Here is a 16,582-nt window from a genome sequence, read left to right on the forward strand (position 1 = left end):
CACGTGTGTGCGTGTGTGTGTACGTGGTAGGCACTGGGTACGGCACGTGTGTGCGTGTGTACGTGGTAGGCACTGGGTACGGCACGTGTGTGTGTGTACGCGGTAGGCACTGGGTACGGCATGTGTGTGTGTGTGTGTGTGTACGTGGTAGGCACTGGGTACGGCATGTGTGTGCGTGTGTGTGTACGTGGTAGGCACTGGGTACGGCATGTGTGTGTGTACGCGGTAGGCACTGGGTACGGCACGTGTGTGCGTGTGTGTGTACGTGGTAGGCACTGGGTATGGCATGTGTGTGTGTGTGTGTACGTGGTAGGCACTGGGTACGGCACGTGTGTGTGTGTACGCGGTAGGCACTGGGTACGGCACGTGTGTGTGTGTGTGTGTACGTGGTAGGCACTGGGTACGGCACGTGTGTGCGTGTGTACGTGGTAGGCACTGGGTACGGCACGTGTGTGTGTGTACGCGGTAGGCACTGGGTACGGCATGTGTGTGTGTGTGTGTGTGTACGTGGTAGGCACTGGGTACGGCATGTGTGTGCGTGTGTGTGTACGTGGTAGGCACTGGGTACGGCATGTGTGTGTGTACGCGGTAGGCACTGGGTACGGCATGTGTGTGCGTGTGTGTGTACGTGGTAGGCACTGGGTACGGCATGTGTGTGTGTACGCGGTAGGCACTGGGTACGGCACGTGTGTGCGTGTGTGTGTACGTGGTAGGCACTGGGTATGGCATGTGTGTGTGTGTGTGTACGTGGTAGGCACTGGGTACGGCACGTGTGTGTGTGTACGCGGTAGGCACTGGGTACGGCACGTGTGTGTGTGTGTGTGTACGTGGTAGGCACTGGGTACGGCACGTGTGTGTGTGTACGTGGTAGGCACTGGGTAGGCACGTGTGTGCGTGTGTACGTGGTAGGCACTGGGTAGGCACGTGTGTGTGTGTGTGTGTACGCAGTAGGCACTGGGTACGGCACGTGTGTGTATGTGTGTGTACGTGGTAGGCACTGGGTACGGCATGTGTGTGTGTACGCGGTAGGCACTGAGTACGGCATGTGTGTGTGTGTGCACAGCCAAATACAAAACCTTAATGACACAAACACATCTCTTACAAGCCTCCCCGACTATCACCATAGTCTGATCACCCCAGGGCAGTCTGTACACGGCATGTCTTCTGGGCGCACTGCCTGAACGGGTCTCCCCCGAGGACCTGCATCAGCAGGAACAGGAGACTGGGTTCGGACGTCTCCGTGAGGCTGGGAGTCCCTTCGCTGGCCCATCACTCCCTCCCACGGTCCCCAGCCGCGCTCCCGACTTCCCCCGTTTCCACTGCGTGTTATCATCCACACTGCGCCTCAGACCAGGACCGCGGCTTCCCCCCGGTGACCAGTCCTGCCAGTTTTCCCTCAGAGGGGCCCTGGCCCGTCACCTGCTCCGTCTTTACACTGACACTGTCCTGGCTCAGATTTGGTTTTTGTTTATCCACCCATAAAATGTGAGTCTAGAGGCCGATGCAGAGCCCAAAGGAAGTGCCTCCGGTGCATCTGGGGAGGAAGAGTCCGTCCGGAACCAGAGGAGGAGGGCCCAACAGAGTGCTGGCCCATCCCCCGCTGGGGCGTGTAGGAGAAGCAACTGATCAATGTCTCTCTTCCTCTCTCCGCTCCTCTCTCTCTCAAATCAGTAAACACATCCTCGGGTGAGGGTTGAAAATACATTTTAACCACTGGTCACAATTTTACCCTTTACACTGACAGTCATGGGAAGTCGAAGCCCTTATCTACACAGGAGTTTCCACGTCCTGGTATCCCCTAACGGCTCTCCCACCCCTCCTTCCATCCCTCTAAAAAACCTACCTCTCCTGGTCAGGTAGCTCATGGCTTACAGTGTTGTCCTGACGTGCCAGGGTTGTGGGTTCAATCCCCGGTCAGGGCACATACAAGAATCAACCAACGACGCGTGAATGAGTGGAACAATAGATCAATGTTTCTTTCTTCCCTGGACCCTCTCTCTCTAAAATCAATTTTAAAAAATTGTTTTAATCTAAAACTCAATAAATAAAAATTTTAAAAGATTAAAAAGCTTATCCCTGCTTCAAAGCCAACGCAAACACCCGCTCCTCCATGAAGTAAAGGTGAGCTCTCCCTCGTGTGAGCCCCCAAAGCACCTCACACTGCTGTGTGTCCCGGCCACGGGTCCATGTCGTCTCTCCTCCCCGACTAGCTTCTGCGTTGCGGAAGCAGACTGTGCATTTCACTCGTTTGTGTTCCCCTTAGCCCTGACGCGCTGCCTTACATAACACAGATGTTTAATAAACGCCTAGGGAATGAATCAGTGAAGACATGAGAACGTATTACACACACACGCACAGATAGGCAGTCGCGGTGCAGAACAGAAAAGCGCTGCTGCATCTTGTCGCGCACACACGGGCCCAGGGTTCCGAGCACTGGGCCGGGGCTCAGCCCAGGCGGCCCCCAGCAGGCCCGTGACACGCCGCTGCGGAGCTGCGTCCCGCGCGCCCAGGCCCTGGCTGCCCCGAGGCCGCTTCTGCTAATGGAGTCGGACAGAGTCAGCCGCTTTGCCCTGAGCATCGGTCATCAGAGGGGCATCATTCTTATGGTCACCAGAAAGTCCGAGGAAACAGTTCAGACACAAAGTACGCCCTTCAGGCATCAACACTGCACGGGAAAAAGAAGGATCTCGTCAGCCCTGGCTGGCGTGGCTCAGTGGATGGAGCGCCGGCCTGCGAACCAAAGCATCGCTGGTTCGATTCCCAGTCAGGGTCCTTGGTTGGGGGCGTGTGAAAGGCAACCACACATGGATGTTTCTCTCCCTCTCTTTCTCCCTCCCTTTCCCTCTGTCTAAAAATAAATAAATAAAATCTCAACAAAAAACAAAAACATGGGACAGCCTGTCTGGAGAGGAGCCGGGAGAGACAGGTCAGCGCCCAGATGACACGGGCTTTGGAGTTTTATTCTAAGTAAGGACTTCGGGTTCTGTTCTAAGTCCAGAGGACGGCTTTAAGGACGGGAGTGGTTGGCTCTGACATGTTTCAGAACGTACTGTAACTCAGCCCGTTCGGTATTTCATTCCTGTTTTCATAGATGAGAAACCTGAGGCTCAACAAGTTCAAATACAGGAGCTTAAAGAAAGGGGGAACCCTCCTGCGAAGCAAGTGTCGCTGGTTCGATTCCCAGTCAGGGCACATGACTAGGTTGCACGTCAGGTCCCCAGTTGGGGGCACGAGTGAGAGGCAACCACACAGGGTCTTCCCACCCTCTCCTGCCACTGCCCTATTCTGGTTCATTTCCCCATCACCTCCTGCAGGAGCATCGGGCCCCCCAGCGGGGGGGGGGGGCACGGGGTCCACACAAGGGCTCAAGAAAGATACCAAGCACCTCCCTTTCGTGGGAATACTTAGGTTCTTTATAGCCGAGGTCTTGTATATATTCTTAGCCTGTCCCCTTATCCTTAAAATGAGATGAGATCGAGGGACATTAAGTTGTCTTTCAAGCTAAAGTTTCAAAAAGTGTTTTATGACAGAGAAGAATCAGAAGCACACATTTTCGTGTGTCTATCTTCGTATCCACACATCCATCCATCTGCTCTGAGAGTGTTTTCTATGTGCAAGGCACTAAACAAGCTACTAAAAATCATGTCTAGCCCTGGTCGGTGGCTCAGCCAGTTGGAGCACGATCCCGTTCACCAAAAAGGTTGCAGGTTCGATCCCCCGTCGGGGCACGTGCTGGAGGCAACCAATGGATGTTCCTCTTTCACATCAATGATTTCCCCGTTCTCTGTCCCTTTCCTTCTCTCTAAAATCAACGAACATATCCTCTGGCGAGGATCTTAAAAATGTCTCAGATGTGGCCCTGCTTTCAATGGAAACTCTTCTCCCACCGGGGAGCTGGGGGTGGGCAGAGGAGAGAGGGCCTTGAAGAGGTCTTTGCTAGCCAGGGCTAGAGGACCTGCTAGTCAATCAAGTAAGTAACCACGAGCCAACGGCACCCAGTGGGGAAGGGTGGCTGCCCTCCCAAACGCTCATCATCAGCCCCTCTCTGGAGCTGAGCGGGGGGGTGGGGGGCAGCTCCACGCAGGGTCCCAGATGACGTGGCACGCAGACATGGCACGGAGGCTGCGTCTCATCTGTACCCGTGTGCTTGCCAGTTTTTATCTAGTGAGATTAATTAGAACTTTCAGAAGTGCATGTCAGAGCCATGAAATATTAACGTTCGTGTGGCTGAAACAGCCCCGGGCAGCTTTACGGGGCGCGGCTTCCACAGGGACTGGGACGGGAGCTTCTCCACGGCTTTGCGGGTGCCGGCTCCTCAGTGGCTGGCTGGTGACTCTGACCTTCACCCTTTGTCATCCCAGCCTCTGGTATTCTTGCATTCATGTCCCTCACCCCCTCGGCGCTCCCCAGGGAACGCAATGTGGTCTTGATGCGTCTGTCACGCACCTACAGCTGGGATGCCAGCTGTGCGTCTCCAGGAGAACTGCTGGTCACTGTCCCACGTTGTCCCTGCTCCATCAGCGTGACCTGTGAGGCTCCATTCCCTTGCTGAGGGGGGTTTATTTCTTCTCAGCATGCAACTGCCACCGCTAAGTTCTCCGTTGGAGTGATGTCAGGGATGGGCTGGTTCTGACGGGAGCTGTTCCACTTCCGTCCCAGTGGTGGACACGCATGACAGTTGGGGCTTCCCACCACTCTTCTGCATGTCGTCCTGTAGTTGGAGAAACTCACACACTGCAGGGTGCCTGTCCCACCCAGAGTCAGAACTCAAATCCCCACTCTCTCCGCCAGGAATGCGGTGACCACGTGTGGGGATTCTGCTTTGCTGACGCTGCTGCCGTGGTGACACCTGGCTTCGCGGGCAGCAGTGGTGAGCATGGGCCCCAGGTGCAGGAGGACAGCATGTGGCCATGCCTGGCGGAGCGCGTTTCCAGCACTGGGTTCTCGGTGAAGGCTGGGGCCGTGGGGCGGCTTTGACAGCGGCCACGGGAAGCTCGGCCTCAGGTCCTTCCTCCGGCCGGGCCACGTGTCTGCGAGTTCCCTGCGAGTCGGCTAACATCTGCAGTAAATCCCTTCCTGCTACATCTTCTTCTGCTTACGTCGGCCCGGGGGTGGACTCTGTCCTACTTCTTGTTTTTGGCCATTAAGACCCTGGTGTTCCCAGCAGTGGTACCAGGAGTGGGGGGGGGGGCAACAGACTTGGAGAAAACGGCGACCTAAGGTTTGTGGCGTGGTCTGAGCGCATCTGAGAACCGCGAGGATGTGTTTAGGGTTCGCGTCTGGGGCTCTGGCAGCCCACAGCCTCGGTGACAAGCTGGTAGTTTAATGAGCACTTGTGCTTAACTGGCGTGGCAAGCCGGTCGAAGGCAAGGCTCTAGGGGATGAGTGGCGCAGCCGGGAACAATGTGACAGCGACCTGCAGGGTGCACAGCTGCTTTTAAACACAGTAGGGACAAAAAAGAACAAGATTACAAACGCCACGCCTCACAGGTTGGCTGAAGGCATTTTCAGAGAGCAGAGAGTTGCCGACTACTCTGAGTGTGAGCTCCAGCAACTGCAGCTGGGAGCTGCCAGGTCCCCGCAGCCGGCTCCCGGCCTGTCCTCCCGACCCCGCGGGCCACACGGTCACTGCAGGGCTGCGATCCCAGAAGAGCGGACGACCTGGATGACTCGGAGTGTGCTGAGCCCCCGCTGCACCGAACCCCTTCCCAGGAGGAGCTGCCCCCCTCTGCCTGGTGGAGCTGGGAGACCCTGTGGCAGACAGATGCACAGACACGCGAAGGAGGCCGGTTTTCATGCTACACCCCCCCCACCCCGACTACTGCCTCGTAACCAGTAAGTTCGCCCAGATTCCAGTCCGCTCCTAACAGAGCTGGTTTTTACTACTTGCAACCAGAGTCCTACACGATGCAGTTGCCACTTCTGGGTCCCGCTGTAACTTTGTTTATTCTGTGGAAACAGCCCTCACGGCTTGAACCCGCCTCGTTTCTCGGGTAGAAGCCGTGGTCCAGGGGGGGCCCGCCGACCGAAACCCGCTCCGACCCGCCCACGGGCCCAGCTGCGGGCTCCAGCCCAGGGCCCTCTCAGGCCGGCACACTTGCCCTCTGCTTTCCTTCGCACCGGCGTCCCCGCGGACAGTCCTGCGTTCCCGGACAAAGGACAGAGTTCTGCTCGTTCCTTGTCCCCTGTGGCCCAGCCGCCTGCACACACCTCGGGGACTCAGGGCCCCCATGAGCAAGGAGCCGGGTCCCTGAGCAGTTTCTGGATCCTCGTGGGGGACTTCAGGGAAGATAAACATGAACGTGCTGGCACCACCGTGGGGTCCTGGGAGCTGTGACCAGAGCGTGACCACGAGCATTTCTCCCAGGTCTCGAAGGAGCTGCCAGAGACCAGCAGCTCAGCCTGAGAGCCCAAGATTAGGATCCGTTTTGGAAGCTGCCTTTCAAGATGCTTCTTGATCTCTGGGTGCAGCTGAATGCTCACATATTCTTGCTGGAGTGCTGTCTAAGTGGAAAAAATACTTGGAAATACCCTGATGTCCCCAACAGGAGATGCGCTAAACGTCTGACGGCACATTCAGAGAAGGGAACCTGGGTATCAGGCAGAAGGCAGAAACCTGAGGGACCATCCAAGGCAACATAGCTGTAAGACATAATTTTAAATGGCTGCATAATATTTGATAATTTGATTAGAGCCTATTCATCGAATCCGCTATTTTTAAACAGTAAGGCTGTTTCCAATTATATTTGCTATTATAAATAAGGGCATACTGATCATTTTTTTCATTTTTTTATTGTTGTTCTATTACAGTTGCCCCATTTTTTCCCCATTGCTCCCCCCCACCCCCACCCCCAGTCAGTCCCCACCCTGTCGTTCATGTCCGTGGGTCACACTAGTTCCTCGCCTAGACCCTGCCCCTTCTTCCCCCCTCTCCCCTCTGATCATTTTTGTATATAATTTCCTACAACTTAAAAAACTTTCCTTGAGAGCCACAGAAGGGAAATTCCCAGAACAAAGGATATGGATTTTACGGAACAAGAATAATTTGCAAAGCACTTTAATGCAATGTTTATGCTGACTTTTCCTTCTGCTCTAGTGCTTGGTCGTTTAATTCTCTCCTCAACACGAATTATTATCTATATTTGACCAAAAATGACATTCTATATTTTTTTAATTTATATTTCTGGATTGCCAGTTAGGCTGACCGTTTTTAACAATTTTAAATATTATTTGTGTACTTTCTGAGAGCTATCTATTTACATATTAGACCCACTCTTCTACTGAGTTTTAGTGTTTTTTCTATTACTTTAAAAAAACTCTTAACCAGGGCCCAGGCCAGTGTGGCTCAGCGGGTTGAGCGTCGTCCCACAAACCAAAAGTGGCTGGTTCGATTCCCAATCAGGGCTCGTGCCTGGGCTGTGGGCTCGATCCCCGGTCAAGGTGCGTACAGGAGGCAGCTGGTCGATGTTTCTCCCCTTCTAAAAAACAAAACAACCTGATGGTCTGCTGATGCAGAAGAGACCTCATGTAAAGATCATCTGTCTGCAACAACAATGTTGTTTTCAAACAGTGCAAATAACAAATGACCATCATTTAAGATGCGCTCAGCTTCATGGTGACAGGTAAAACCTGAAGGAATCATTATCACAAGTTTATTTTTTACGCACTGATGTAACAAATCTTCACTTATTCAGCCCATGGAATTGTAAGTGGCTTATGGTCTTTGAAAAACGACAGAGGTTTCGGTCAAGATGGTGGCGTAAGTTAACGCAGGACTCGAAACCTCCAAGAGCACATCAAAGTTACAACTAAACTATAGCAAAAACGTCATTCCGAAGGCCCGAAACCTCGCTGAACAGCAGTCCTCCGCCGAAGGACAGAAAGAGGAAGCCACATCGAGACTGAAAAAAACAGCTTTACAAAAACATCAAACAATGTTTCTTGTCTCTATTTTTTGGAAATAGTTATTTTTAATAAAATTATGTCATGTTAAAAAAAAGAAAATGACAGAGGTCGAAAGCCCTTATGTCTATAAAGCTGCCAGACTTGGCATCACCAGGCTGTTTCAAGGAGGTTCGTTGGTGACAAACCACCACAGAGTGGGGCGGGAGGGCCCGGCTGCGCAGGGCGAGCGACAGCGTGTGAACGGCGGCTCTTCCGCGTCCAGCGCAGACCGCCTGCAAGTCTGCGCAGCTGCCCGGCCCCGGGCTAGCGCTTGTGAGTCAGAAATGAAGGTGCTGGTCCCGTGAAAAGTCGCGACTACTAAGAGGTGACTTTCAGAACCGCAAACAGTAGTAACAACAACACGGTTTCGTTTAGGCAATGACTTGAAGGACCTAAAACCGACCTCTGAGCAAGGCCGCAGGAGCTGGCCGGCTCGGGCTGGGGCAGGTCCCCGCCTCATCCACGCGTGCTGGCTGCGTTCGCGACGGAAGGGGCGCGGTACCTCCCGCCTCGCCCGCCCCCCGTCTCCCTGCGCACCGTCCTCTTGGGGCGGATGCCCGCCCCGGGTTTGCATGCACACTTCCGTTCCCGAGCAAGGGCAGCATCGCTCTACAGCAAGGCCTCAGAAAACACTTTCAGGAGGCCGGTGCCCTGACCGGGCAGCTCAGTTGGTTACGAGCGCCGCCCGTGACTGCGGGAGAGGGGCCAGGCTGGGTGAGGGGGGAGCAGTGGGGAAAAAGGAGGACAACTGTAATGGAAAAACAACGAAAATAAATTAAAAACAAAACAAATAGTGATGATCAAAAGTACTCAAAAAAAAAGGGTCGTCCCAATACACCAAGTTGCGGGTTCGAACCCCAGTCAGGGCGCATGCAAGAATCAACCAAAGGACGCACCAGTGTGCGGAACAACAGATCGCCGCCTCCCTCCCTCCCTCCCCCTCCCCCCCCAAATCCATAAACACAACCAAGACAAAAGGCCTGCTGGAGCGCCGTCCTCACCCCCCCCCGCCCCCGCCCCACCACGCATCCCTGGGGACCTGCTTCCTCCCTGCTCCCGTGTCCGCGCGCGCCATGGCTCACCTGCCAACACCTGAGTCAAGTCAACGTCTGTGCCCAGAGGGAGCTCCCCAGCGACGGGTGGCCCCAGTCACAAGCCCCAAGCCCTGCCACTCCTGACCCCCGACTCCGCCCTGGATCCACGCCCCCCGCCTCCCTCTGCAGCGGCCCACCCGCCCGGGCACCTCTGCGACCTCGCTCCTCAGCGTGGCGTCTGCCAGACTCGCCCTCGCTGCTCTGAGGGCTGCGGACAGGTCCTCCCTGGGGTGCCGCCCCCGTCACCGGCCCAAGAGCGACTTCATCACCACCTGGCGCACCTGTCACCAGCTGACGCATGCCAGGGCCGATGCACCCCGCCGCCGCCGCCTGGAACAGCGCGGGCGCGTCACGTGCTCCGTGGGCGCAGCAACGGCTGGATGAACTTGAACTCCTTACACGTTCAAGTCTGAGGGAATGGGGTCAGCAACGGGATGGCCGAGTTGACACGGCGGACGGCAAGGGGGTTTCATGTCGGAGGCCAGGCGGCAGCGACGGAACTCCAAGGTGAAGGCCGGTCCCGAGAACCGCACATCCGTGAACTTGCGGCCTGCGGTCAGGCCGTGCCCGGGAAGGGCGGTGCGCCCAGGAGAGGTGGGTCATTTTCGCGGTGTTACTGCTCCCGAGAGCTTGCTAAGTGCTTTGGCATAGAGTGGTTTTTTTGGTCTTTTTGCTACAAAACACAAGCTAAACCAATACAGTCGGTAGAAAAACAAAGTTAAGTGTAATTACTGAATTGAGGGAGCAAGGGAATAAAGGAAATTAGGGCAATGCAGTGAAAGGCAGAAGGGAAAAAAGCAAAACTATAAAAAGATAAAGAGAAAATGAGAAGATATTAAAAATTAGAGCAGCCATATCAAGGATCATTAAAAATTCCAATAGATGGAATTCTATGAAAATACAAAGAAACTCAGATTGCATTAAAAAAGTTATAAGCTTTTTACAAGATGTACATCTAAATAGAAAACATGAGGATATTAAAAGGCAGACCAGCCATATCAAGGACCATTAAAAATTTAACTAGACGAAGTAAAAAATTAAATAGACTAAATTCTATTAAGATACACAGCAACGTGGACTGCATTTAAAAAGTTATATGCCTTTTACAAGAAGCCCATCCAGAGCCAACTGCCACGGGAGGGTGGAGGAGACGGGGGTGGACAAAGTCAAGAAAAAATAAAGGAAGCAGGACTTGTACCAGTGGTCAAGGCAAAAAACATTAATGAGAATAAAATAGTTATTTACATTAATAAAGATGTTCATCGAGACAATGTAACACTTACTAGGACAGAAGCCCCTTTTCAGGCCCTCTTTGCCAGAGCTGGCTGGATCCCCTAAAGCAGGACCGACCCTAATGGTTTTATGCGCCCTGATCCTCAGGACTAGAAAATTGCTGGAAGTGCCCTGAAGGCACAGAGGCTCCGGGAACTTCTGGGAAATCATGAAACAGGACCTGCCAGCTCTCGAGGACCTGCCAGGACCCGGCACCCAAAGGTAACATCAGACAAGCTGCAGCCTCTGCAAGACCAGCTGGAACATCCTGCTCAACAGCCTCCCCCACCACTGAACCAAAACGCGCAGCCCCGATCCCCCCGGGCTGTGCACCTCGTCCCCCCAGCGCCTGCCCCCCTCGGGAAAGGGAGGATAAAAACCTGACCCTGCACTTCCTTCTCACAGCCGGCCTCACCAGCCACCCTGACGAAAGCGCTGACTCTCAAAGAGCCAAGCAACACAGCTTTGAAGTCACGAAGCAAAAACTGTCATAAATACTAAAATCTGACAAGGCAGCAACGGAGAGAGGCATTAAAGCTTTGAAAGAATTAAAAAGTCAAGAAAAAATTAACATCTATTGCACCTCTGTATCAATAAATTTAAAAATATAAACATAATTGTTTAGAAATTGTTTTACGAAAACATGAATAAATCAGTTAAGTACAGAAAAAAATGTTGAGCAAAAAGGTAAAAGGACTCCTGGACAAGGGTGCTGACTGCCGGGGAAGGGGGCACAAGGGGACAACGGTAATGAATATATAATAAAGATTAAATCCAAAGAGAAAAAGAAAAAACTATAACCACAGATTTAGCTCCCCAAAATACTCCAAGCCAGTTTCATGTTGTAATAGGTAAGTTCCATCAAATCTTCCAAAAAGTTATAGATAGCATACTTTTTTGTTATTCAACTGTTCTAGATAATAGTAAAGAAGCCAGAAGGAACTTCAGTTAATTCTACAAGGCCAGCATAACCTTCATCACAAAATCGGGCAAAGACACGAAAGGAAAACTCTACGTGAACACAGATGCAGAATGCCCAATACGATATTAGCAAATGAAACACAGCAGTCGGTGAAAAGACTGGGACGCAGGGAGACACGAAATGGTGGCGTCTACTGCCAACTGTAATTTACTGTGTAACAGAGAAGAGCAGACAAACAGGAGTATTTTAACAGAGGCAACAACCAATCCTGAGAAACAATATCCCAGGAAGAGACAAAGCTCCTTCACTTTGATTAAAAAAAAAAAAATGTCAACATGAGTTTCTGTTCAGGGGAAGACACTATAAATAAAATATAAAAACTACCATCTAGGAAAAGCATATAGTGATACATGTAATAATAAGTGTCAACATTAACACAGGCGCTGTCACCTGCCAGGAATCACGCCAAGCATGTTACAGGACTCAATCACAGCGGACAGGTATCGTCATCATCACTATTATTCAATTTTTGCAGGTGGGGAAGCTGAGCCTTAGAATGGTCCCAGGTGCTAACAGGACTCAGGTCAGCGTGGGCATCTGTCGTTTCTGCTGTCCAGGACCCCGGTTCTCTGGCCGCATCACTTCTCGGACACGTGAACCCAGGCAGCCAATGAGTTTTCTGGCTTTGGAGCTGGCAGGGCGCGGGCCTCACCTCTGGGTGTAGAAAGCTTGAAGAATGTGAACCTGAACTCTCCCGTGGCCACCAGTGCTCCCGGCTACACAAAGGAAACCTAATTCCAGACGGGTGGAATCCTGGCCAACAGAGAGGAGCGGGGTGAAAGGTGGGTGGAGAGACCCTTGGCCTAACTGTCTGGGTCCCTGGATGCATCTGTGCCTGAGCTGAGAGCTCCCGCGGGACTTCCAATTACTGGGGTCCAAGAGTCCCCTCGTTTCGTAGCTCACTGGGATGGGTTACCTGACCCCCAGAATCCGACATCCACAGGACATACATAAGGACTCCACCTGCTATTTCAGGATAAAAAAGATACATCACTAGTACAAAGACATGTGGTTAGAAACTCAACAAAGAAATATCAACGGGGTTCATTCTGGAACTCCTGTTTGGGGGTCCAAGCCTCTCGGTGACGGGGGACTGGGTACGCTTTTTATCTGCTCCTCCCGAGGCCTCCCCACTGCTAAGAACTGCACGGGACACCCACGGTTAGTCACGACCTGGGTGTGGAGATGCTTGTCCTGGGGCCACTTCTGCCTTGTGACACGGCTCTCCTGTTGGCTCTAGGAGGTCACCTCCTTACACACGGAGCCAGAGAAGACGGACCACCACCAGCGGCCCAGGCCTTCTGAGCCACCAAGGAGCTAAGACCGCCCCCCCACGCTGGCGGCTGGGAGCGCCCTGGGGGCGTGCTGCGGGGGGACAGCTGCTCATTAGCTGGCCCCTGCGGCCAGCCTCCCCCTGCCCCCCACGTGGTTTGCCACAGGGCCGAGATGAAGCTGACAGCTCCTCCAGGCACGGCTTCTCCTCCTCGCGCGTGGCTTCTCTAGAACAGGATCAATTACAGACTTTTATTTTGTTCCATCCCTACGAATCAGCTGGGGACGATGCTTCTTTGGTGCTGAAAATAAAAAGTCCCTGGATGAGAGGCTGATATAGACCAGAGAAAGGACTGTCACCGTGGAGCGTGTGGCACCAACTGGGACCTGTGACAGTTCCGTGCGGAAGCTTACTGAAGACCCATTCTGTGCTCAGCGCTGCGAAGGACGCGACGTGAGGCGCCCGCAGTCCTGCTCTCAGGAAGCTTTCCGTGGAGTCTGGGCGCGAGGCCCTGGTTCACCGACAGGGAGGGTGACGCTGCGGGCTGGGAGGGAGGACGGAACTGACAGCGTGCTCTGGAAGCGGGGACACCTGCTCCTCTGGGACAGGCGGGACGAAGTCGAAGATGAGTGTGGGTGTGTCCACATCCAGAGGATAATGATACCCAATGAATCTGATACAGGCCCGTTCTGTCTCTTTAAACATAATGTACTGGACTCTAAGTCATGACGATCTATTAGCAAGGATCACCCACAATGCCCAGGCTCCAGGTACGGGGCAAAAACTTTCAAAAACTAACAGAGATCGTTTTAGCATTAAAAAAATTAGAACTGCAGCGGATTGAAACACATGAAACATGCAAACATCCATGAGTTCATACGATACTGGAAAATTTTTTCATTGTCACGTTCTGAGGTGGCTTAGGGAATCAACGCATTAATCTGATACAAATAAAGGGAAGGAATCAAACATCCATCCTGCATTCCAAATATTAGGGGAAAATTCTTCTCTGAATAAGAATCACAGCTAATGTACGTCCAAAGAACGAAAACTTTAGAATGCCACCTTGCATAACAACCCTGATAAAAGAATCATTCTAGGCCCCGCCGGGCACTCTCTGCGAAAGCCAGCAGGGGAAACGGTGACGCACACTGTACAACGGCTGGATGAGGCTGGCAGCACTTGAACCCACGAATCAACTTCAACCTCAGTCACACTGGACCCTTAGACATTTGGGGCCTCCCGGGGAAGAAGCCAAAGAGAGATCGCAGCACCGTGAATAGATTTTTCTCGAAAAGAGCCCCTGCCCAGTTTCCACAAAGCTCCCAGGTTTACAGGACGTGTGGGGAGCCAGAGGAATACACACCCCATGAGGTGGAATCCGCCAAACTCAGACTGAAATGTAGGAACAAACGGTCACTGTCATTCCGTCACAGGCAGCTCCTGACACACACCCACAGGCACCCTTGAGGCGCCGTGGAAACGTGCACACGCCTAGGCATTGGGTGACGTTAAGGAATTATTACTAATTTTGTTGGGTGTAGTCACAGCTGTGGTTATGCTTTTTAAATATCTTCAACCTTATTAGGGTTACACGCTAAAGCACGGACACGCGACAGACACGCCAGAGCTGCTCTAAGTTCCCCAGTGACAGGACAGGAAGCTCGAGGCGGGGGTGGACCCGGACGGCAGCAGGCTGTCGGGACTGGGTGATGCCGTTCTCCGACGCCCGTGAATTTCTGCGAATTTCAGCAACAGGACTTCAGCTTCTGTCTCCCCTCCCGGAAGTGCCCCCGCTACAGGGCAGGGTGCTGCGGCTCCCTCCGCCTCCGCGTCTTTGGGGTGCAGGAGCGGAGCCACTCCGCAGCGCTGTGCACAGACCATCCGTCCGTCCATCCGAGCGCACACCACGCGCCGCCACCGCCGGGAGGAACCCCGCTGGGTCCGGCCTCTGTGCTGCCCGCGCGCCGGGGACGCTGCGGGTTAACCGCCCGGGCAGCTGAGCGGCCCCACGGCTGCCAGCGATCAGGGAGCGCAGTCCCGGCAGGAAACGCCTGCTGCCGGGTCAGGACTAATTGCTGGCCAGCATCTCAGTCCCGGATCGATAGGAATGGAAATCAATGAGGGAAAGGCCGGGCAGGGAGCGTGCGTGCCCGGGGAGTATCTGCGGCGCTCCCCGGCACCCTGCCCTGCGCTGTCCCTCTGCGGAGACTCCCTGGTGCCTTTTCCGCCCCGGAGGGAGCCTTCTTCCCGCTGACTGCCGCCTGTGTCTGAAAGGAGCCCGTCTCTGCCGAGAACAGCGTGTGGCTTGTTTGTTGGAGACACACAGTGTCCTGGGAGCGTGGCCGTGGGCAAGCTGGCCCTGGGCTCGCGCACGTGCGGGCCCCGCTGAGCCTGGAGGCTGGGCCGCTCCTCTGGGCCGACACAGGGGCAGCCACGGAAGAAACTTCCTTCAGCGCCCGGGCTCCGGAGAGGACGGCAGCTTTCAGGGAACGACTCCCACCGCCTCCGCTGGGTCCTGAGCCTTCAGAGCCGGTGCCGGGCCCTGCCCTCAAGGACGCCTGCAGTCCGCGCAGGTTCACAAACAAAACAGGATCACAGAGGGACTAGTGAACTGCTCACGGGAACAAAATCTGGAGGAGCTCCCACATCCCACCCCCCGACACCACTACACTGCATTTTCTCACTTGACTGAATTTTTGTTAGAACAAAACACACACAGGGTTTTCACAAAGTTTTGAGTTTTTTAACCTACTTTGAAATTCAAGGATATTAGGATGAAGTGGGGGTTGTATTTGGGAAAATACATTTCTGAGCGCACTGGAGATGCTTTCACAAGCAGGGCATGGTCGCAAAAGAGCCCCCCTCTACCAGGTGCAGTCGGCAACTAAAAGTTCCTCCGTAGGGGAGACGGAAAGACCAGGTGGATTCAACTTGTGAATGTTTCTCCTGAAAGAATATCCTTTTATTTTTAAGATTATATTTTTATAGTATTTATTGTTAGAGCGGGGGAAGGGAGGGAGAAAGAGAAGGAGAGAAACATCAACGTGAGAAACACTGATTGGTTGCCTCTCGTATGCGCCCCGAGTCAGGACTGAACCCGCAGCCTAGCCTGGCGCCCTGGCTGGACATCAAACATGCGACCTTTCACTTTGTGGAATGACGCCCAACCGAGCGACACGGGTCAAGGCACATGCATGATTTTTAAAGTCATGTTCCTTCTTATATGTATCAAAACTCATCCTGAACAGTGAGTTCTCTGGGTTGCAAAAGAGGATTTATTTTTCACACCTGTATGTAGTCTTTGCCCACAACATGCATCTTTCGGGGTGTTTGTGAAAACTGGACAAGAAGCACTTTGTTGTTCTGCAACTTCGCAGAAACAAGTCATCATCCCTCTTGCATCAGAGGTGCGAGACGTCTGAAAGGTACTGAAGTAAAGCTGTTGTCAAGTAGAAACGGGACGATGAGCCATTCTTAACTTTCTGCCTCAAATAGACGCCAAAGCAACTCCTTAAACTACTGAAGAACATTTGCCTGCCTCAAAAGCATCGTCCTGACACACCAAGTCTGTGGGTTTGATTCCTGGTCGGGGCACCTACAAGAATCAACCAATGAATTCATAAATAAGTAGAACAACAAATCGATGTTTCTCTCTCTCTCCCTCTCTCTCTGAAATCAATAGTTTTTTTAAGCAGGTCCATTACAAACAATCCATTTATTGAAGCCAGGCATCGGCGACTCATTGAAGTCAATGTGTAGACAAGAAAGCAGTCATTAAATTGCGTTTCTGTGGAAACATTCTCAGGTTCAGATTTTCCCAGAGTAGTACTGTGTCACTGTTCTGTTTAGATTTAACATAATTTCAAACACCATGACCACATTAGAGAGAAATCCCTAGGCGTCCCAGAGGGCGTGGTTTGCCCGAGACTGATTACACGTTGGTTATAGCAGAGCCGGCCCTGGAGTCTGATTCCCTGGTTCACATGCAGTGCTCACTCTTTAATGCTCTTTTGA

At 53.0% G+C, this 16,582-nt stretch overlaps 1 non-coding gene across 1 annotated transcript; it reads right to left on the reverse strand.

Annotated features, from left to right (window-relative positions):
* Positions 1–15,776: 15,776 nt before the first annotated feature.
* Positions 15,777–15,899, reverse strand: LOC150002379 (small nucleolar RNA SNORA40). Its single transcript, XR_016513235.1, has one exon. It is a non-coding gene; the product is annotated as a small nucleolar RNA SNORA40 (small nucleolar RNA).
* Between the last annotated feature and the right edge of the window lie 683 nt (positions 15,900–16,582).

The sequence above is a fragment of the Furipterus horrens genome, unplaced genomic scaffold (genome assembly GCF_987537825.1).
Source record: "Furipterus horrens unplaced genomic scaffold, mFurHor1.1.pri manual_scaffold_9, whole genome shotgun sequence".
Taxonomy (NCBI): domain Eukaryota; kingdom Metazoa; phylum Chordata; class Mammalia; order Chiroptera; family Furipteridae; genus Furipterus; species Furipterus horrens.